The sequence below is a fragment of the Pseudonaja textilis genome, chromosome 13, assembly GCF_049901715.1.
Source record: "Pseudonaja textilis isolate UNSWEBS1 chromosome 13, rPseTex1.2, whole genome shotgun sequence".
In the NCBI taxonomy this organism is placed as follows: domain Eukaryota; kingdom Metazoa; phylum Chordata; class Lepidosauria; order Squamata; family Elapidae; genus Pseudonaja; species Pseudonaja textilis.
Genome location: NC_142002.1, coordinates 9,938,679 through 9,962,970, shown reverse-complemented (window position 1 = coordinate 9,962,970; position 24,292 = coordinate 9,938,679). Strand labels below are relative to the sequence as shown.

At 37.9% G+C, this 24,292-nt stretch overlaps 1 protein-coding gene across 1 annotated transcript in view; it reads right to left on the bottom strand.

Moving 5' to 3' along the window:
* The window catches only part of LOC113442045 (apoptosis-enhancing nuclease-like), a 64,117-nt gene extending 44,129 nt beyond the window's left edge, over positions 1-19,988 (bottom strand). Inside the window, exon 1 of the mRNA XM_087941349.1 lies at positions 19,944-19,988. The gene's annotated coding sequence lies outside the window, so the exon portion shown is untranslated. The remainder of the gene's footprint in view (positions 1-19,943) is intronic.
* Positions 19,989-24,292: the final 4,304 nt, after the last annotated feature.

Sequence of the window (24,292 nt, the reverse complement as noted above, 5' to 3'; positions counted from 1 at the left end):
CTTCCAACTCCCAGAATTCTCAGCACTGTACATGAAGGCTAGGATTTCCAGGAGATGAAAAGTGCACATCTGGCTAGGCAATGTATGATGTCCATCTTCTAAGCACACTAAAGTTCAGGTGAGTCTACATCATTGGCTAAGAACATAAGCTTGACTTTATTAAGTTTGGAGTAAATCTTACTATGTCTGTTCCTGTTTGTGTAACTGATCTCATAAAACATCAAACAAATGGTGGTTAGTGTTTGGATGAGAGGCCAACCTTTAGACTGTGGGTGATAAAGTGAAATAAATGACCCAAAGAAAAAGCAATGGAAAAGCATTTCTTCTCTCTACACTATATGGACACATCTATATAACAAGCTGCAGGTGAGCTTGACTGAGTCTATTATGAAGTCCTACTGAGCTCAATAAGACTTTCTTCTGAGTCAACAAGTATGGTACATCTTGAGCATGGGTGAGTGCCAGGCAACATTTCTGCTTCTATTGGCCACAAATAACACCTAGTCAAAGATTGGGAGTTGGGAGTTGGGACAAGTCTTGGAAGTTATCTAATCCAAACCCTGCTCAGTGCAGGAAACCTACCACCCCACCAATGGCTTTCATGCCAATGCCTATGCCAGAAATCAGAAGTAGATGACCTCCTGTCTCCCCCTCTTTTTTGTAGCCCTAAGAGCTCAGCTCCACTTATAACTGCTGAAAATTAACACCAGAGGTTTCTGTCCTCTTTGAAGTGCTAAGACATGAGCACAGCTTGAAAACAAGCATGTAGGTCTCCTTAAACACACACACACACAAAACTCTAAGAGTTCCCCTTGGCCACCAAAGGCTCACCCCACCAACTGAACATGCAAAAAACGATAGCATATCACCAGAGAACAGAACATAAGTATTTGATATAAAAAACTATTTGGGAAGAACCAGTTTGGTGTAGTGGTTAAGGTGCTGCCCTAGAAACCAGGAGACTGTGAGTTCTAGTCTCTCGTTAAGCATGAAGGTTAGCTAGGGGCTAGTCACACTTTCTCAGCCCAACTCACCTCATTAGGTTGTTGTTGTGGGAGGAGGAAGAAGGAGTATTATGTATGTTTGCCATCTTATTAGCAATAGTATGTAGACTTATATACCACTTTACAGTGCTTTACAACCCACTCTAAGTGGTTTTACAGAGTCAGCCTCTTGCCCCCAACAATTTTGGTCCTTATTTTACCCACCTTGGAAGGCTGGAAGGCTGAGTCAACCTTGAGCCTGGTGAGATTCGAACTGCCAAATTGCAGGCAGCTGGCAGTCAGCAGAAGTAGCTAACGCTAACCACTGCACCACCATGACTCATAAGTTACTTATAAAGTAATAAAGGTGGATGAAAACTAAATAAATTTGAACAGACTTTATATCAAACCACAAATAAATCATTTGTGAGCCAGAATGACTGATCTCACACCAAGCCAAAATGCAAAGCAGGAATCCCTTGCTCCATCTTTCAACAAGTTATCCTTGTTGAAAACTATCTAGAATTCACAAGGCTCAAGTTGGCATAGTAGTCATTACAACTTGATGAGTTGCATGGAAGCTCTCAAGGCTGCTGGATGGAGCTCCTAAGTCTCCCCAGTGGGAAACTCAAGAACAGGGAAACGCAGCTGTCGCTTCTGTGGAGCTCTTGGCAATGACATTGGAAAGCCCAAATGTGTTCTCCACAGCCTTGACACTTGCAGTTGCTCTCTCTCTCTTGGAAAAAAAAATCTGTTGCCATGGTTTTTCCAAAGACAACATATTTGTGCCCCCTCCTCTATTCCCCTCCCACCACCCCCATCTGCCTTAACCTTGTGGCAGCAATGATGATACTTGTCTCATTCAAAAGGCCACTTCTTGTAACCATGGAAACAATTAGATTGTATTTTATTTTACTTTGGGGGTTATTGTAGCTAGAATGGCCAAGGTTTGTTCTCTTGAGTTTGGGATATTCTGATCTTTGTGGAGCAGAAAGCTTGTGCTGTGATGATCAAAGAGGTAACCTGTTAGAGCTCAGGGTATCAACCATGATTTTGATGAAAGAAGAGTATAGCTGCCCTAGGATCCTTCCTTCCTTCCAGCTTTAAGTTTTCTTTAGAGAGGGAGGGCGTCACGACGATACGGCATGTGATCTTGGAGGTCTGAGATCGCTGCCGATATCTTTGCTCCTGGACGGTCCTATCGGATCTAAACCATCCCAAAGAGATGGTGAAAGTGAAGAGCACATCCTGTCGATCCCAGGGATACCGCAAAGTCCCTGGTAGATCCAGGAGAAGCTCTTCTTGCCAGCGGCAAAGAGGCAGCCATTAAAGCTGCTGAAGTTGGGACAGCTCCGAAACAGAAGAAAATAGAAAGAGAGAGTGTGCCAGTTTGGTGAGAACTTTTTTTTAATTCTAAGATCTGAAAGGACACCCTAAGGAAAAGAAAGAACCTGTAAAAATTTTGACAGAAGTGATTAAGCGGCAATTTTAAACAGGAATGTCAAAGTAATGTTTTTTTTTTTCTTTCTCATTGCTGGATTTTCTATACGCGATCTTGTATTTTGAAACTGGACTGGTTTTTTCGTTTACATCTATTTTCTTTTTTCTCCTTTTTGATTTTGTAATATTTTAGGCTAGAGACTCCCTTTAGTTATTTCTTTTTTAAAAAAATATTTTTTCTTTTTTTTATTAATTCTTATTGTATCTTGCTTGGAAAAGGAGGGGGAAAGTGAGAGCAAAGAAACTTTGTAACATTGCCAACTAGAGGCTTGAAAATATTTTATTTCCCTGTGACCAGACAAAGCTGAGAAAGAAAGAACTGAGACTCTTTTTCAAGGACATTGCTATTTGATAAGATAGAGGGAAGATCATGGGAGAGTATTATTGCAGGTGCTCTTCTGGGTTTCTATCAACAGATGGAGTCTGGTGTTGAAATCTAGGGGAAAAAAAGGTAATAAGTTTTTGGAAAAGAGAGCTATAATAAGGGCCTTGGATAATTAAACAAAGTGCAGTGTGCCCTTTTTACTTTTTCTAAATTGTGCTATCCCTCCTCACCAGCTTTATTGCATTTCATTTTATCTTTTTTTCTTGTAATAACTATATGGGTTTTTGGCTTTGTTGGAGCTTGTCTTTGTTTTTCCTTTTTTCTTTGGAAGTCCAATCTCTACGTTTGCTTTTTATTTTAAAGGGAAAGCCTTAAAAGCCTTTTGTTTCCTTTCCTGGTATTTTTGTTTTTTCATCTACCTTTCTGGTTTATTCACATGTACTCTTTTCTATTTGAGACCTTTCAATTGGATTAAGGTGTTGAAGAACCTGAAGAATTTTTCCCTTTCCTTTTTTTTCTTTTTTTCCCCTTAAGCCTTTTTCTTCATCTAACTATTGATTGGATTCAGGTATACAAGAACCTGAAGAAATTTTGTCCTCCCTTTTTTTAATCATTATTACTGGACTTCTTTTTTCTACTATTTTTATTTTGAACTATAACTGGTTACTTCACAATTGGATTAAGGTTTAGAAGAACCTGAAGATTTTGAATTGCTTAAAATGAGTAGGAAATTTACAGCTCCTGGTTCTTCAACTTCTACTTCTTCCTCTCCACCATCTGGAGGACAACGTTCAATACAGACAATGTAAAAACAAGAAAAAGAACAAGAAAAAGTGACTCTGCAGATGATTATGCAAGGAATTCAAAATATTCAAGCAAGATCAGAGAATATTGAAAAGAGAATAGAGAACATTGAACAAAGAACAGAGAACAGAGAACATTGAACAAAGAATAGAGAACATTGAACAAAGAACAGAGAATATTGAACAAAGAACAGGGAAAACCGATGAAAAAGTGGAGAACATCCAACAAATGATGTTGAAGTATGATGAGAGATTCCAAAAAACTGAAGAAGAAGATAAACAAAGCGATAAGAAGATTGAAGATATTGATAATAGATTAATGGTGGTTGAACAAGATAAAAGTGGTATGTTGAGATGGGAGATGGATAGATCAGAATTCTATCTTAAATTCTAAAACATAGAGGAAATAAAAGGACAAAACTTAGCTGAGATAATGATAGAAATACTGGCTGAAGCTTTGGAAATAACAAGAGAAGATGATGGGTGGAATAGATGAGGTTTATCGAGTTTTCACAAGATATGCGATGAGAAATAGCTTACCAAGAGAAGTTCACATTCGATTTACAAAGAAAGCCATTAAAATGCAAATATTGCAAGTGGCCAAAGAGAAAACATTGAAATATAAAGACAAGGAGATTGTGGTCTTGAAACAAATACCCAGAAGAATGAGAGAGATGAGAAGAGAATACCGATTCCTGACTAAAATGCTACTTTAAAAAGAGGTAAATTATAGATGGCTGTTTCCAGAAGGTTTAATGTTCACATGGCAAGATCAGAGACATAGAATTGACTCAATTGAGAAAGCAGAATTATTTTATACAGAATTTTTTGGAGGAAAAGAGGAAGAGGCAGAAAAAGAGATCTCACCAATTGAATTCCAAGAAGACTGCCAAATGGCAACTGAAAAAGAAGAAGGTCAGTAGGTGGAAAGGTGGAAGCCAAAGAACAACGTGAACTAAGATTTACAAGAGCTGCTAAACCTAACTATAAAATATAACCATGGAAGAGAAAAAATTGATTACAGTTAATATAAATGGACTTAACTCAGCTGTTAAAAGAAGGAAAACCTTTCACAAATTAGAGAAATTAAAATTTGATATAATTTGTCTACAAGAAGTACATATTAAAAAACAATATGAACAATTGTTGGTACAGCCAAAATTAGGGGAAATATTTACTTGTTTGACACAATGTAAGAAAAGGGGAGTGGTTTTATATATTAAAGAGACCACTCCAGCAAAATTGATTTATACCGATGAAGATGGAAGAGTATTAATGGTGGAAATAATGGATAATAATATGAAAACACTCCTGATTGCAATTTATGCTCCGAATGATAAACAAGAAGAATTCTACAAAAAATTACACATGAAAATAATTGGATTGGACTATGTCAATATAGTTATGATGGGAGATTTTAATGGAATTGTAGACAATAAACTGGACTATACAGCAACAACAACAAAGCAAAACAGAAAGACTCTCCCTAAATCCTTTTTTAAAATGACAGATGAATTAAATTTAAAAAATATATGGAGTGAAAGAAATGCTAAAACTTTTGCAAGATGCTAGAATTAGAGGAGGTTTTGGTTTGCCTGATTGGGAGTTGTATTATCAAGCTGCAAATTTGATGTGGGCCAAGGAATGGATAACACTAAGAAAGACTAGTTTGTTGGCATTAGAAGGTCATGATTTGTTGTTGGGCTGGCATGCCTTTTTATGGTATAAGGGAACTAAAATGCAGGGCTATTTTAGAAGACAGGAGTCTTTGTGGTTAAATTGGGAGAAGATCAAAAGACAATGTTATTTGAAAATTCCAGTTTGGTTATCGACCATTGAAGCATTTTCCTATCCTATAATTTATAAGAAGGAACAAACAGTTAGATATGGGGAAATACTCGATGAAAAGGGTGAACTTAAATCGATACAAAATCTAGAGGAACAAGGTATAAAGATGAATTGGTTTTCATATGTGCAAATACACTCAAGGTATGATGAAGATTCTAAAACAGAGGGATTTTATGATAAACAGACTGATTTAGATAAGATTTTGACAGGTACTGATGAAAAGGTGATTAAAAAACTATATGGTTATTTACTGGGAATTAAGCTAGAGGAAGAACAAGTTAAAGAAACTATGATTGCTTGGGGGAGGAATTTTGGATATGGGATTGATTTAGAGAAATGGCAAAAACTATGGTCGCAAAATTATAAAACGACAATGTCAACAGCTTATAAAGAAAATCTGTATAAGATGTTTTACAGGTGGCACTTTCCTCCCAACAAGGATAGCAAGAATGTTCAAGAATAAATCTGAAAAATGATGGAAATGTCATCAGATACCTGGCTCATACTACCATATGTGATGGACCTGTGAGGATGCTAGAAAATATTGGACTAAAATCCGCATGTGGTTGGAAAAAATGACAAAGAAACACATAGATTTGAACTGGAGTTTTTTTTATTGGGAATCTTACCAGATGCATACAGTAAAGACTTGAAATATCTGATTGTAAATGTATTAACTGAGGCTAGGATTGTATTTGCTAAACATTGGAAAAATGAGAAAATTCCATTGCAGGAAGAAATTATTAAGAAAATATTGGAATGTGCTGAGATGAGTAGATTGACATTTGAAATTAGAGAGCAAGAGGATAAACAATTTTATAAAATTTGGGACCTTTTCTATCAATGATTGGATGATAAAATACAATAATAGAATATTTAGAATGTTAGATAATAAGGAATATCTTTGTTTTTTCTTTTTCTTTTGTTATTTGACGTCATATCTATAAAGTGTTTTTTAGGATAGATTTGGTATGATTATATGATTTGTTATAGAATAAACTACCTAAGTTATAGTTATCTCATAAAGTATGAATGAATAAAATCATAGTCAAATGATTTTTTAATAATGATATGAGGACATATAAGTTTGGATTGATAATACGAGTTATTATGTAACATAACCATAATTGAGACTACGGAATGAATGCACAAAACTGATGAACCAACCGACACACTGCTTGTATATATGTATGGAGGAGAGCTGATGTTTTTATGCTTTGTTTGTTTTGTTTGTTTTTAAAAAAACCAATAAAATTGTTTTCAAAAAAAAAAGAAGCATTTTCTTCAGTCAGGTAGCAGCCCTTATCTTTGACTAGTTTCATCAGAGGAGAGAACTTCTCCCACTGTTAACTAAGCATCAAGGAATGGTCTTGCTGAGCACCAGATGCTCCAACCACATCTTAGATTTTAACTAAAACCTCCTTAAAAGAGAAATACATAGCTGTTTTATTTTTGTATTAGAATTCAGAGTACCAAGTATAAATTCAAACAAAGATAGGAAACTACATTCTCTGTGTCTTCAGGATGCAAAGGCCAGACAGAAAATAGTATAATGAGAAAGAAGTCACAGTGAAGATAGGGAAAAACTTTGTGCGCTCAATATCAGAAATTCAGGAGTGTTAGCGTGAGTTGGATTAATATGAATGATACCTAGAAGTACCTTGCCTATACACAATAGAGAAATGTTTAGACTGTGAAAGAAAGATAGATGAAGATAGAGATAAAGATGAAGAGTTAGAAAGATTAGAAGTTTACAGATTTTGGGCATTTTTCTTTTATGAATGTTTAAATAATATAATGAGTATTACTTAAATTTGATAAATGTGGTAAAGATTACTAATACTGCTATTGTGAATTGGAATAATATGAATGTTACCCAGAACCAACTCTGTTCACACACAATATGGATGTATATATTTTTTTAAAAAATAATAAAAATATATTTTTTAAAAAGAAATTCAGGAGTTTGTGTGTGTGTGTGTATGTGTTGTGCACCTGTGTGCACCTGGAGCAAGAAGACAAGGAGAATTGGGAGTCAAGGCCTGGAAACAAACTCAGAAACTACAGGTGCTTGTCACAGAATGGAGCTCTTTCCCATTATATGGACTTCTTGACAATGGCAGGCTCTATTTAGGTGACCATAAATAATCCAATGTTTCCCCCTATTCATTGTTGTAAATGCAGTAAAGCTGGGTTTTCAGCAGATTCAATTCCATCTGTCTCAGAAGGGAAGGAGAGGAGGTGAAAAGGCAAGCCAGAGACTGATAACAGAATCAAACATTTGCTAAACATTGGAAGGCAAGGGCAGATGGTGAGACTGGGGGAGTATGGGAGGGAGGAGAGAGAAACAGGATGAGAAGCTGGAAGGCAGGTGAGGGAAAAGTGTAAGAAAGAAGAAGCGTTTAACTTTTACGTTCTTTCATTTACCCCTCCCTGTTTTTCTCTCTACCTACTTGATGTTCAATGATAGACAAAGAGAATGAAATTAATAAATTGGACAGGTACCATCATTTTAAATTGTAAGCGTGTTTAGCTGTGCTCACAAAGCACACTCAGCTTGAGTGTTCTTTTTAATCAGGGTGACCTGGTATATGCAAATATGGCACAGAGGATACTGCTTCCACTTTCGCCATTCCGCCCCAATTCAGGAGCCTTCACAGGCAGTCGCTTTTGCAACAAACTATTTTTGTATTGAATTTATATTTACCGGCAAAGAAATAAAGAGAGACTATATTTCAAGCTATTTAGCTCTTGTCAACTAGATATACCCTTCTGGGATTCGAAAGTAGCCCAGGTTCAAATCCCAGAAGGGTATGGCTAGCTGACGAGAATGAAATAGCTTGAAATAGATCTATACCAATCTCCCTTTATTCCTTTGTCGGTAAATATAAATTCAACACACCTAGCTTGGTTTCCAAATTAACCCACTGTGTTCATATAAATGCTAAGTTTCCGTCCTCCCAGTTAACAATCAAAGTTAAGTCCTATAAATGCAATTTAAACTGGGGTAATCATACCAAGGGGATAATTTGGGCATATCTTAGTGGTAATAGACCAATTTGTGATTGGGTTACAGGGATAACTGGATCAAAAAAAAATTGAGAACCCCCGTCTTAGAGTACTGAGTAAACTCTGATCACCAATGCTCACTGTCCAAAAGAACAAGATAATTAAAAGATCAAGTATCTTTGTGAAAAGTAAACATTTCTGTGTTTCACTTCAGGAAACTGAAAATATTTATCAAGCACAGATTAATTTTTTGGTCTTCAGTGCTTTGTGAATAGCAAGCTTGGATCAGCCAATTATACAGGGTTGCCTTTCTTTTCTCAAATATGAGTAAAATAAGAATACTATTCCTGTAAGTTGGCCTCTGACCAGTTGAACTTCTAGAAATAGCTGGCTCGCTATTGAGACAGCTACATTAGCATAGAAGAGAGTTTCTAATCCTGGAGAAAAGAAGCTTCAAGAACATTCGAAATTTCCCATTCTGAATTTTAGGTGTTTCTCTTCTATGCTAATGTAGCTGTTTTTCAGGTATTGATGTTTTGGTACTTGTGACTGAGGTGAACAGTTTTTAGGATTATCTATGGAGATTCTCAGTCCATCCAGGTCATGGTTGTCCCAAAGGTGCTTTTTTCAATAGGCAATTGACCTTTTTTTTTCTTTGAAGACGTTTCGCTTCTCATCCAAGAAGCTTCTTCAAGAGCTGAAGAAGCTTCTTGGATGAGAAGTGAAACATCTTCAAAGAAAAACCAGAAAGTCCAGTTGCCTATTGAAACAGCTTTGGGACAGCTTTGAGGATTTAATAAGTTAAAATAAAACATATTTTGAAATCAACAATCTAGTTAGGTTTTTTTCCCCAAATTTGGCAACTTTAAAATATGTGGACTTCGCTATGCATCTTAAAAGTTGCCAAGTTTGAAAAACACTCTCACTATAGGTAGTCCTTAGCTTACAACCACAACCAATCCCAAAATTTATGTTGGTAAATGAGACATCTGTTAAGTGAGTTTTGACCCATTTTATTATCCTTTTGCTACAGTTGTTAAGTGCATCACTGCAGTTGTTAAATTAGTAACATGGTTGTGAATCTGGCTTCCCCATTGGCTTTGCTTGTCAGAAAGTTGTAAAAGGGGATCACGTGACCCAGGGACACTTCAAAACCATCATAAATTGGAGTCAGTTGCCAAGGGTCTGAATTTTAACTACATGTCCAATAGTTGTAAGTGTGAAAAATACTCATAAACCCCTTTTTTTCTGTGCCAGTGTAACTTCAAACGGTCATTCAATAAACTGTTGTGAGTCAAGGACTCCCTGTACTAGCAACCTTTGTGTAATCTCCTTCTCCTCTTCACTTCCCCACTGTAATGCTTTTTGGAAATTAAATGAAAGGTAAAGTTTCCCCTTGCACATGCATGCTAGTCCTTTCTGGCTCTAGCAGGGCGGTGCTTATCTCTGTTACAAAGCTGAAGAGCCAGTGCTGTCCAAAGATGTCTTCATGGTCATGGCTGGCATCAGAGGTGGTATTCAGCAGGTTCTGACCAGTTCTGGAGAATTGGTAGTGGAAATTTTGAGTAGTTCAGAGAACCAGCAAATACCATCTCTGACTGGAGATTTTACGGTATCCTTCACCTGCCACACCCATCAAGCCATAGCCATAGAACTGGTAGTAAAAATTTTTGAATCCGACCACTGGCTGGCATGACTAAATGCCAAAGGCACATGGAACGCTGTTACCTTCCCACCAAAGTGGTCCCAATTTTTCTACTTGCATTTTTTTTCAGACTGCTAGGTTGGCAGAAGCTGGGACAAGTTACGGGAGCTCACTCCATTATGCAGTGCTAGGGACTCAACCCACCAAACTGCTGACCTTTCTGATCGACAAGCTCAGCGTCTTAGCCACTCAGTCATCGCATCCCTTGGAAATTAAATACAATACGGCAAAATCATCCTGAACTTCCAACTGTCCTTGGTTGCCAACTCATGTTAGAATCCAGGCAACTAGCGCAGCTGATGATGGAGAATGGGGGTGAGGGGGGAACGACATAAGTCTGATATTTTTGTGTGTCTCTGCACCATGCCAATTGTAAAACTCCTCTTGGCTTCCTGAAACACAGCCAGAATCAGGGAGGTGAGCCGCGTTGAATGGTTCCTATCATTGCTTCCAGACCAGGAGAGAAAGATGTATCTACTTCTGCATTAGCTTATCTATAAGGGTACAGGATGCTGCCTTCTATTGAGATGGACCTGTTGGCATATCTAGCTAAGTCTTGTCATTGTTGACTGGCAAATGCTCTGAAGGATTTTGAAGCAGGGTTCTTTTCAAGCTCAGCCTAAAGATGCTAGGATTTCGTTCATTAAAGTTGATTTAGGGCCCCCGCTTCTATCAGAGATATATGGTCATCCTGTAAGTGTTATCTGTTGCAGGATGAGAGCTGGTTGTTTCACCAAGCACGACTTGATTATCCCTCAACTGAGGTGTTGTCATTAGACTTTTTAAAGTAAAATATGCCTCGCAGAGATATCAGCACTGCCTATAGTAACTACTGGAATATCTTCACTTTCAGAGTGCTTGGTTTCTACTTATACTTTGGTAATAGTAGTAGAATGAATGGTTCTAAATCCATTCCCAAACTTTTGGGATAACCTGAGAAATGTTCATGGAGATATTCAGTCATCCAAGTCCCAGAAGTGCTTTTTCAAGAGGCAACTGGACTTTCTTTGTTTTTCCTTGAAGATGTTTTGCTTCTCGTCCAAGAAAAAACTGGAAAACTGGATTTTCTTTGTTTTTCCTTAAAGACGTTTCGCTTCACATCCCAGAAGCTCCAGTCAGAAGTGAAGAAGCTTCTTGAATGAGAAGCAAAATGTCTTCAAGGAAAAACAAAGAAAGTCCAGTTGCCTCTTGAAAAAGGACCTTTGGGCTAACCTAAGAAAGGTGCATTTCTATAATCCTGACCCACCTCTGTCCAGTAGCTAGGTACACACAATGTGCCAAAATAGAAAAAATAATTTTTGGTTTGCATATGGTTTGTTACATAAACCCAGCTGTTGTGATACAAAAATCATAATTTATGGCTTACCATTTTATGAGAAGCTAGTATTATGCAGATAGTATTGTCTTGATTCATACAGCATGTTGATTTGCGTAAGGATGATTTGTTATAATACAAGTGACTGGGTTTGCACACAACATGCTATACCTGGTTTAGAAACCACAATGGCTGTGTTCACACGATAAGCCAAACCCCCAAAAAGATTTAGCACAAAGTATGAAAACAGCCAATAATTAAACAGATCTCTATTCTTACCTGTCCATTTCTCCCCAGTTGATTCAAGGACTTCCCAAGCGACTATAAGCTATCCAAATACTTTCAAATATAATAATAATAATAATAATAATAATAATAATAATAATAATAATAATAATAATAATAATAATAATAATAATAATAATAATACACAGCTATATTTCTAGTCAGCTGCTGATTTTTTAAAGAAAGATTCTTAATATTTTAATTGCTATTCTGCCTGTGTTTAGCTTCTTTTTTTAAAAAAAATCTACCCAGGAGCATTTTTTTGTTTCGTTTTTTTGTTTTAGCCTTGTTGATAGCAAGTAATTATGTCTGAAAGCCTGCTTTGACAGCCAGGCTTCGTTAAAAAAAACAGGGGAAAAAAGCCATTTAAAACAAAACAACTGCTTGCTTGCCTACAGTTGTCAAGGAACACTAGTGGTTAAAAGTTGGCACTGCTTCTTAAGATGTTTTTTTTGGGGGGGGGGGAAGTGAGGGCAACACTTTTCCTCCACCAGTGTTTGCCTAATGGCTGTTTCCCCGAGAACTGCAATAATTCGGATGTTTACTGCTGTGACATCGTAATCTTGTAATCGCGGCCCCCTCCTCTTCCTCCTTCCCCCTCCCCATCTGCTGCCATTGTAACAAAACTGACAAATGGGGACACATTGCAGAATGCCCAGCCCATCGTTAGTGTAATTAGCAGCCTCTACAGTGGGTACTCTGCTCTAGGGGGAGGGTACTTTGGAAGGAGGAGAGAGAGAGAGAGAGAGAGAGAGATGATAGATAGATTAGATATAGAGAGATAGATAGATAGATAGATAGATAGATAGATAGATTAGATAGAAGAGAGAAGAGAGAAAGAAAGATGATAGAAGAGAGAGAGAGAAAAGATACATAGATATATAGTAGAAAGAGAGAAAAGATAGATAGATAGATGAGAAAGATAGATAGGTAGGTAGGTAGGTAGATGATAGATGATAGATAGATAGATAGATAGATAGATAGATAGATAGATAGATAGATAGATAGATAGATAGATAGGAGAGAGAGGGAGGGAGGGAGAGAGAAGCCGGAAATAAATAACCAAAATGAACATTGTAGGATGGAAAGTGATTTACATCAGGCCAGAAAGAAATGGTATTTTGCGTTTATTCTTTGGATTCTTTCCTGCAGATAGGAAACTGGATTGTGTGTGTTTTTTAAAGGAACTTAATGAAAGATAAATTCTTTCCTCCTGTTTGTTTCAGGAGTCTTTGTGTAATGATTTGGGGGTGGGAGTGGAGGAATTCTTTTAAGTATGCATTAAATATACAATCCACCTATCCACTGTTGTGATCCAGAGATGGACAAATGCCTGATTTGTTTGTTCAATTTTTTTACCTTAAATCTCTGCATGAGTGCAGCTGGGACAGTTTACTTCTCTCCATGCTTGGTAACAATCATTTTAAGAGATAGAGAAAATGACATTTGTTGCTTTTTAAATACCTCTAGACATTTGCTGCTTGAGTAGGGCAGTTGACCCCACTTTGTCTTGTGACAGTCTCTGGATAATAAACTAATCAAATATTTGGCTTTGTTTTGTTTTAGGATGTTTTTTGAGCTCCCTATTCTTTCTGTCCTTCTGTCCTTTGATGCTAGAATAGCACTAGAGTCATAGCTATTAAATCAGACCATAAGAGATTCCATAAAGAAAAATTATGGAAGAGGGAACAAACCACAATTTATGGTAAAGTCCTATTTTTCTTTATGCTGAAGAAAAATGAGATCCTGTCAATATTCTCCTTGGAGCATGTTTATCTTCAATTGGATGGCAGGTTCGAGCTCAGTAATCTGCATTGTGTTGCTTATCAAATCCCAAACCTTTTCTTTGGCTCAGTGTAAACAGCTGGCAGTACAATCAATAATCAGACAGACCTTTTGCTCCAGTTGGCTTTCAGTAGAACAATGTTCTCCTAAAGACTTCTCCGCCAACCTCCTTCGATGTATTTGAAAGGCACCGCTAAGAATCTCAGTTCCCCCCAAATGCTCCTTCTATTGGAAGACTGTGAAAATGACTCTTTTAAACCTTAAATAACATTTAGAGCAAGAAAATGGTGATGGAATAATAGTCTTGATTTCAAATTGTACCAAGCACATAATCCAATCCATTTAAGTGTGATAGTTTTACCCAGTTTTGACATAGTCAAAGCCTTCACAGCCTTGATAGTTCTGTTATTGTTCTTCTGGAGTGAGAGTAAAAGAGTGAGCAAGCGCTCCCTTAATGGTCTCCTTTAAAATAATCAAGTGATATTAGGATGCTATTTGTTTCTCTTTGCTAGGTAGGTAGCTACGCTTCCTTCCTCCCTTCCCTCCTTCATTTCTCTTTCTTTCTTTCTTTCTTTCTTTCTTTCTTTCTTTCTTTCTTTCTTTCTTTCTTTCTTTCTTCCTTCCTTCCTCCCTTCCTTCCTCCCTTCCTCCCTCCCTCCCTCCCTCCCTTCCTTCCTTCCTTCCTTCCTTCCTTCCTTCCTTCCTTCCTTCCTTCTCTTTCCCTTCTTTCCCTTCTTTTATTTTGTATATTTAATCTCATACACTTTTGCTTGCCATCTTTCTGCTATTTCTCTACTCTTTCTCATCCTGATTTTAATTTATCTGACCCAGCAGTTTATTAAATGATTTCAAACAGGTTTCTTTTGTTTTCCTCAAGGAAAAAAAATATAAGCTGAATTGACTCTTCTCTTCCTGTGCATCGATCTGTTTGCCTTCCTCATTTTACAACTGATTCTAGGAAGACTCAATTATCTATCATTTTCATTTAAATCAAAACAAGCTTCACACATTTGCAATTGTGGGTGGATAAGTGGCCCCAAACCCTACAGAATTCTGAACAGCACACATAGTAGGAATGAACAACAATTTATTAGGCTACTGAATTAAATTGGTTTCACAGGACAGGGGAAGGGAGAATTTTATCATTTGTGATGCAGCCTGGAAACAAATGTAATAGAAATTATGCTGCCCTAGAATGATACACAATAACATGAAAGAATGTTAATAATATGGAAAATAAGGGACATTAAATAGCAATATGCTACTATTGTGTAGAAAGGCTATGATGGACAAGGACAAACGCAGAAAATATCGTAGAACTTTTTCAAATACCAAGAAGGGCAAAATATGTGGAAAAATATGCCTACCTACAAACACATGTTTGTGAAACTTGAATAAAGAATGGTGTACCATACATCATACTTGGGATTGAAGCTATGCTGCTTCATAACAGCCTTTGGATTGTGAATGCAAATCAGCCAGCAGAACTAAGATATAAATTAGTTTTAACACTTCGGATAAAAACTAGCTTTGTTTGGTATGGATTGCTTTCAAGAGATGGGAAAATTTAAAACCAAACTAACTTCTTGAACTGTTAAGTTTTTACCAGTCTCAGACTGTGAATTGAATTGAAGATTAAATCAATAATAATAATAATAATAATAACAACAACAATAATAACAACAACAACAACAACAACAACAACAACTGTGGCAAGAGAGGATTCTATTCACAAGGAGGATCAGGTAGAATACAATAGCAAATAAAGAATACATTTGCTTGAATAGAGCGCATTAAACGGAGAAGGAAAACATTGATACAAATACTTTGCCATCAGGTAAACTAGGCTACAATTTAGCTAAAAAATGGCTTCCTTAATTCCCTTCTGAATTTTTTTGCCAGCCTTTCTGCTTCTGAATTTTCTGAAGTATTGCACACACTACGAAGAATGAGACTGTGAATGGAGATGGACTAATCATGGATTCATCCAGATTGAAGGAGCAAAGGTGTCATATTCCTAAATTCTCCCAACATAAACATCATTCTTCTGGCAGGAAACCAGCATGTGGGAGAGAAGTCTAGCTCTTTTTTTCATGCACATCATAGAGGGTTAAAAGCAAAACAAATCCCCAGTTTCTCTTGAATTTCTCATATCCCTTACAAATACAAATCCTTTACAAATTCATAATGTTCCCAAAGACATTTTAGAGAACAGCTCAGATGTCAGCAGTGCACCAGAAAATGGACGGAATGAATATTTTTCACAAAACTGGGCCTTATGATTATCTTGCCAAGAAAGACAGAGGGAAATGAAAATCATAGGCGGAATTCATTGAACATGCAAAATACAATTGCCATGTTCGCTTTGGCATAACGTGATGGCCTGGTTCATACAGTTTGCTGAAACAATAATTGGCTTCCCAAATCACATTGAATCAAATTACACTCATCAGTTTTAATCAGTTTAACCTGTTATGTGGACCCACTCATAAATCTAGAAGGGGACATTTAAGTCCAATGCAGTTACATTCCCGATTAGTGGCTGAGTGTTCATTACAAAGGATGAACTCTAACAGGTTACATCATTGCTTACTTCGCTGGATCCTAACTCTTGAAATTTACATTATTAAAGAAGGGGAGATTTGTCAGTGTATGATGATTTAGCTCAGCAGGTGATTGTTCATAAAAATAAGGGCTGGATGTTGATGTTAGATTAAGCCTGCTAAAACTAAGGAGGCCTTTTGGGCAAACATCCCCAGGACCATTTTTATCCCATCATCCCATGGTAGAAAGAAGGAGACAAAGATGTAATGAATATCCAGAACTCATGAAAACATTTTACTTCTTGCACTCTGACCCAGTTACTATTTAAAATACAAACCCACTCAAGAGGGATTTGATATACAAAGAATATTGTACTGATACAAATAATAACATTAGTGAATACCATATGGTCCTCTATTCTTTGTAAAACATCTATTTACTTGAATCTACCTTTTGAAAAAAAATCAAAGAGAAAGATAGCAAAAAACAAAAACCACCACCTACCTGTAGCTGAGCCCAGTGGTTATCTTCCTTTGATGAAACCAGTGCCCTGTGAATCTAAGAAAAGAGGCTTTCCCAGCCACATCTTCTTTTCCAAAATATTTATTCCAGAGTGGTTCTGTTAATCTTTAAACATATATAGCATCAGTCTTTATGACACATACTCACCAATGTGCCTGATGGTATTCTGTATTCACCTCCTCCTGTCCTATTCCTCCTGCCAACATGTTTGTAACACTCACCAATAAGTACCATGTCTGCTGAAAGCCCCAAAGACCAACCACATCAAACATGACATTGCAAAGACTTTTCAGTGCCAAAGGCTTTGGTCTGCTTGGTGCCAAACACCAAGCATTGCCAAGAATATATCAACTTGGTGTGACATTCTTTCCAACCCTCTGTCTGTACCGTGAGCCAGTCTGCATGAAACTTGCACGGCAGATTGTACAGTACAAGTACAATACTACAAACTTTGCAAGGCAGCATATAGTTTTCTAAGTTTTGTATGAATGGATACCCAAGGGATAGCTAATCTTAAACTATTTTTCTAAAGAGGTTATTCTTAATAATTGCAAGGCAACCAATGGCAAAGATTTCAGAAAAATGCCTCTCAGAAAGGAGCTGTCCAATAGCGTGGTGCTGAATGATAGCCATCGTTTCTGGAAGACACATGTTGTCTAAGAGCTGTCCCCAGAGAGGGTACTGATATTTCACCCCAATCTACCCTAGACGGCTAACTTCCAGTCAATTGCAAAACAATTTATTTAGAAAAATTAACCACCTTTTCTGCTGTGGAGTTTTCACCCATTAAATTTTCACCAATTATCATGCCAACTCTCCTGTCACAAAAGCATACCATTTATTTTAAAATGCATCAATGCAAACAATTATGACACAAAAGCATACCATATAGACTTTTAAAATCATTTGCCAATGACATTTCAATCAACATATCTTCCACCTGATAAAAGAGTAAAATTTATCAACAGTGTTTTCCCCTTCATTATAAGACAGTGAATAAAATAAATATTTTTTGGGAGGGGATTGTTCGGGTGGTACTAAAATGAAGCATTTTAAAGATTAGTACACCAATACTCGGTGTATATTTATCTTGGAAATATTCACTTGTTTAGGCATCCTGTATTATAGATAGGAAAGTCCCCTGATATTTGTATAATTTAATGATGCTTCAGTTATTATTTCCTGAAGGTTTTGTGGTTCTGCTGTTTTGTGAACCACTGTTTTTTGTGTGAACAGGGAAACTGTTTTGCTTTTTGGTTGGCATTGCGGAATGAAAAGAGAATCTGATGCCTTTAATTTCTATTGAATGTAGAATCAAAAGCCTAGACCGAGATTCTCCTCAGCATAAATCATTTGACAAACAGCAATCAGATAATTGAGAATGACAGTGACATCCTGCACAATCTCTTTGTTAGCTCCTAGGGTGTGATTGTTCTCCAGTTCAATTTGCACCACAGAGAATTCAAAAGAAGCAGTTTCTCCTGTCTTGTACCAAAAAAAAAAAAAGGATGGAAGGAAAGAAGGAAGGAAGGAATCATGACAAGCTCTAGGAAATGAAGAAAGAAAAAGACTCCAAGATTAGATTAAAGCATGACACTGTCATCAAATTTGATGAAATCAATTATTGAGATTTAGTAAGTTCTGCAAAGGGGCAATCAGTGCCCCTTTGCAAGAGATTACCTTGTAGTATCATTAACAGCTTTGATCTCAGAACAGGGAAGGGAGACAAAGTGAAGGAAAGGGCTTTGAAAGGATGAAAGCCAACAGCAGAGAAGAAAACTCAGTTTTGCTACCATCAAATGTACAAGAGGTATTTTATGATCAAAAGGCAAGATAGTTGGACAAATGTTTAAAGTTTCAGAAGATTATTTGATTATTATTTTAGCATTCCAGTTTCTCTCCAGGAGCTCAAGGCTACGTTCCTTCATGTTACACCCACAAGAATAACACTGTGCAACAGAACTGGGCTGAGAGTGAGTGGCCCAAAGTATACAATAGCTGAAGACGGAATCGCAACTGAATCTCCCCAATACACACTTAAACCATGATGACTCTTGAAGGCTAAAGAAATATCAAGAAGAAAGAAAGAATAGTTATCAATACAGGAACAGTGTGGAGCAAGGTTTTATATACCTATAAGATTTACAAAGAGTATATGAAAAGGCACCTCTAATAATTGGATTCCACAGAGAAGGATGTGAAGGAAAAACTCAAATTCCATAATTTATTACAGTCACACCCTGCCTTTCCATCCTTCCATCAGGATGAAAAAAAAAACCATCCAAACCTAACAGAAAACACACTAGTAGAGCAACAGCAGCAGAAAGTCAACAACAATGCTGAGAGCACAGTATGGTGAACAAGTCAATCTAATATTCCGAGAGCAATCTGAAACCATCGATCCTGAAAGCATCTGCTCAAAGTATTTCTCACATCTTCAACTTTTCGGAACAGGTTAGGAGGTGGATGTTTAATGGTGTCCTGTTTCTTAAAGGGGAAGCACACAGGAATGAGGGAAATGCAAGCATTGTCTTCGGTAAAGTTTGGAAGTCCTTCTTGGTAGCTGAAAAGGGGAGTGGTAGAAGCCTTTCCTATCTGCCTGGCTTTGATAGATTGCAAGAACTGTTTAGAAAGCAAGGAGAGAGACTAGATGATCTGTATTGGTATCCTGTTTCTGACAGCAGTCAGCCAGATGCCTTTCTGAGTAACTCATTAAAGGGAGACAAAACAACTTTTCCACCAGTTCATTTTGTGTCAAGCCCTGGATGCTTCAAAAGAGGTTGGCGGTGATACAAACAGATCCTACTGATTGATAACGGCTCTCATCTAACACCCAGCCACAATCAAGGCTTCAAGACAGCAGCTCCCATCAAGCCACTCTATACTCAGACTCACTGACTAGTTTATGGGAGTTGGTGTCTGCCCCACATGGAGGGCAAGACATAGAATGTTCCTCTGCTCCTTTTGATGGTCACAAACATCAATTCAAGAAATAAAACAAAAAATGTATTTTTCTGGGGACATGAATCAATCGATTGGAATAAATTTCCAGAGGTGTACATGGGGTGCACAATTGGCCTTCGGAGAAACTCAACCCACCAACCCACTGGAGCTATGCCCCGAGTGATGGATTGGTTCCTGGTCCCCAGCAACAAGAAATTCTTTCCTAACACATCTTCACATCAGGGAGGTGGGTTCTCTCTCTTTTTAGTCTCTCTTTTTTAACCTCCCTCCTGTCTTTCCCCATCCACTGAAAGGCTGAGGCAGAAAGAAATGAGAGAAAGTGAGAGAGAAGAAAAGAAAAAAGAAAAAAACTTACCTCCGGGTTCATCCCAAAGCATTGCAATGGGATGAGTGAGTTGCATGTTCATTTCCCAAGGTCTGGTCTGGGATGAGATTTCTTTCCAGTGGGGTGATTTTGGGTGGGGGGGTCCTCCTTCAGGATGCTTCTTGGGCTGCTTCTCCTCAAGCACGGCGGGTGTGTGAACAGGGAAGAAGTGCTTTGTTCCCTGACAGCCAGGATCAACATGTGCATGAACCGAGCTGTCAGAATCAAGCTTGGTTAGCAATGGGAAAGGGGGAGAAATTACAGGAGTAGAATTGGGAGGGGGGGAAGCTTTCCCCACAGACACACAGAGACAGACCACACAACTAGATTCCCTCTGCATCCAGCTGGAGCCTGTCTCTTTAAAGCCTCGCTCAACCCACAGGTGGCCTCCATCACCAAGGCGGACACACATGACGTCATGCTGAAGAGGGCGGGGTGGCTGCAACGTGTGTGCATGTGTGTGTGAGGAGAGAGAGAGGGATCCACTTCAGAACAAAAGCCCCCTCCCAAAGATGCAACCATGGCAACGCAATTGTTAATGCCTGCACTCCAGCCATTTTGAAGCTGCTCAGCAAAGCTCTCTTGGGTTCTCCTAGAGAAAGAAGGGGCTGTGTTGAAAAGACATATTAATGTGCAGCAAATTAATAGGTTTTAATGGATCTCTTCCCCCCCACCCACAAAAAAAATAGGAAAAGTGGAAAAGTGCAAGATCACCCTAAAGTTATATACTGGGTTTCAATGTTGTTCTAAGCAACAGCTTTCTTCAGTGAGATGCATTGAATGAATTACAAATGGCTGGGTTTGCCCAAAATTCTAAACTATGGATTATATTTTTTGAACTGTAATGGGTAGGTTCCTACAGAATGGCCAACATCAAACTGTGTTGTCCTTTTGTGTGAAACAGACTGTCTAGAGTGCTAATTGGATCCTTCCTCCTATAATTATGCACAAACCCACCCGAATGTATTTCAAAGCTTTGAAGAATATTGGCTATAAACTTAGACTCGTGATTCAGGCCTGTTTAATCTCCATCCCACCTCCTGCTAGGTTCTGTATACTGAGTGGTACCTTATCATGGCACAAAGATTCTGCAAATTTCCTCTCCGTCTTCTGACATTGTTTTCATCTTGTCGTGAAAGAAACACTCTTAACTTATTCTTTGTTGGAGTGGAATTGCAGTCATATTCTGATACAGCCCACTGATAGCCCACTAGCTTGGCAAAATCTGTTAAACTTTGTTACCCATTACTGGGAAGGAAAATCAGAGGAGTGGGGTTAGAGGCAAGATAGAGACCAGCAACTTGACAATGAACGCAAATAGGAATACAATGGTTCTTACCAAAAATCCGGATGACCACCAAGTGACTGTAAAGAGTCACAATTTTTCATATTTTTTTGCTGCCATCCAGTAGTCATAAGAATTTTGTAGAGTTCAACTCTGGTGTTAGCTCTAGTGTTACATACAAACTAGGCCACTGTAATTTTACCCACAGTCCATATTTAAACAAGCTACAATTTCCAATTATGGGTGAATTCAACTGAAAGTGTCCTGCTAATTTAAGGAGTCTCAGAGTTCATGGGAATAGAGGCTAAAAATTCTTTGTTTGTTCTAGGTTGGGTAGGGAACATGCAACCTTTTTGATGTTGCTGAATTATAAGTTCTAGCTAATCTGACAACAAAGAAAGCACCCTTAGTACTGTAGTTTAACTTCAGTTAACCTGTTGCCTAAAGCAAGAAAGTGCCCATTTCCAGTTAGCATTAAGTGGATTTTGAAATAAGTTTAGGGTGTTGATTTCAAATTCCAGTTAATACTGACTGGATATGTAGGCTTCCTGCTCTAGGGCTAGGCAACATAGCCTAAGCTCAGATAAATCACTCACAACGGTTTATGAGCTGTGCAAAATAGTGTTAAGATGATGACATACATTCTCATTAACCTACCAGCTTGCCTTAGCTTAGTCTAACAATCTCTCTAGAGTCAATCACCATCCTTTTAAAAACTATTTGCAGAAATCTAATTTTAAAAAGGAAAATAATAAAATTTCATGCAGGGGTGACATGTTTTGGACTAGCATGGAGGGGAGTCAGGTTCAAATCCTCCTTCAAATCATTGGATGACTCGGAGGTCCATCCAAAGGATTCTTTTTGTGGGGAAAATTGGAGGAAGAAGTGCCATATATGCAATCTTCATCTCGTAGAAGAAAGGAAATAAGCCTAATGAGTAAACAAGGTCCAGGGCTGTGCTCTAAAGGACTATATTTGAGACTAAAGAACCCAGCTTACTTTGGACTAGCTCACACGCGCACTTTTTTTTTTCTGCAGACTTATGTTCATTTAAATTCATGTTTGCTGCCATTAATATCGCTCAATTTACACTCGGATCAAGTAGGAGCAATTATTTCCATTTCTTCATGAGATTTGCTACTGGAATAATTAATCTGAAATTTATGTAGGAGATGATCAGGCTAAGACCGAGGGAGGGGTCAAATGTGTCATCAGTCATGAGACCTTGCACACCCAGAAGAGATCTAAGCACAGCCCACCTTTAATGGCTTTCTTAAATCCTGCTAATTTCCCTTAACTGGTCAGATTCTTGTAGTGATCTTAAGCTCGCAATAAATCTTTATACTCATTTGAACTGCCTGGATCTTCTGATTTTCCCCGCATTTGACAATTTATACATTTAGACATCATGCAGGAGAATGCACGGAGGAATTCAAAAGTGTTAAGATGGCAGTGGTGATCATTGTCAGGATTCTGGCAATTGCCCTAATTAAACCATGAGCCTCGAGCCAAGCTTCAAAAGAAACCAAAAGATTTATTAGCAGCAACATGTCCAGCATTAACTTGTATGATGCCAACTCTGGCATACATAATTTACAGTCACCTGTGACCCTGTTTCCCCCCTCCCCCCTGGGTGTCTCATAAATCAGAATCTCTAATGAAGCACATTCATGGGCTGGGTGTCATCAATCATGTTCTCCAATTAAGGATTTTCAAGGGCAGAGGATCCAGTACCTTAGCTACAATCTTTGTAAGATAAGTGTTGGAATGTACTTCTGGTTTTAAACTGCCACACTGTTCCTTCAGATTTCCTCCCCCCCCCCCATTTATGGCAACTTAAAACAGACATAGGAATGCTTTACAAGTTGACAATCATATCCACTGCTATGCCCGAGCACAGTCCCTTTATACATGCATTGCACAAAGGGCATTTTTAAAATGGTAGTTTCAGTTACATGGTTGCACCCAACCTAGTTGGACTTCTTGACCCCCTGCAGACACTCTTAACACGCTGTAAGTATAAAATCATAAAATTAACCATAGTAAAGAAAATTAAGGCTAGTGTCCAAACAAACACACTTAGAAGATTCATGAACAAGCATGTTGCCTTCCTTCGGTTCTTTAGTATTTCATATTTAATAGTGACATGAGAATGAAAATTTATTAAGGCTGAGATGGGCCTAAAGCCCTAAAGTTGCATGTGTTCCCCACAAACCATGGAAAAATTATGAGATTGTAATTTTTAATATAAATGGTAGAGGAAAATTTTTTTTTTATCTTGGCTTGACCACTATTGAAACGCAGGAGTTTAAGGACCTTGGAGATCTTAGTGACCTTATTTAGCTCTCTTCAAATGTCTTGGGATTTTGAGACTTCTCGTGTTAACACATCTCATGAACAGCAAGCAGGGAAGGTTTAAGAAAATAGAAACTGAATTCCAGAAGCTTCCCTCTAGCAAGGAAACACTTTATAATTCCTGGGTAAGACCACGTTTGGAATATTGCATCCAGTTGTGGTTGTCATGATATAAAAAAGATGTTGAAACTTTAGAAAGAGTTCAGGGTAGAGCAACAAGGATGAGTAGGGGACTGGAGGCTAAAACATAGGAAGAAAAATTGCAGGAATTGGGTATGCTAAGTTTAATGAAAAGAAAGACAAAGGGTGACATAATAACAGAGTTCCAATAACTAAGGGGCTACCACAAAAAAAGAGGGGATCCACCTATTCTTCAAGTCATCTGAAGGCAGGACAAGAAGCAATGGATGGAAACTAATCAATGAGAAAAGCAACCTAGAACTAAGGAGAAATTTCTGACAGTTAGAGTGGAATAACTTACTGAGGGAGTTCAATAACCAGTCATTTCAGTGTGCAAAGATGTCTGACTGCCTAGGCAGCATTTATTCTTTTTTATATGATTTTGTACAAGGAGCAAAAAGCAACATAATACAGCATCAGGATTGGTGCATCCCCTCATAGATACAGCGTTAGGATTGGTGAATCCCCTCCCAATCCTTAAGAATAGTGATGATCTTAACAGGTGAGATCATTGTACCAG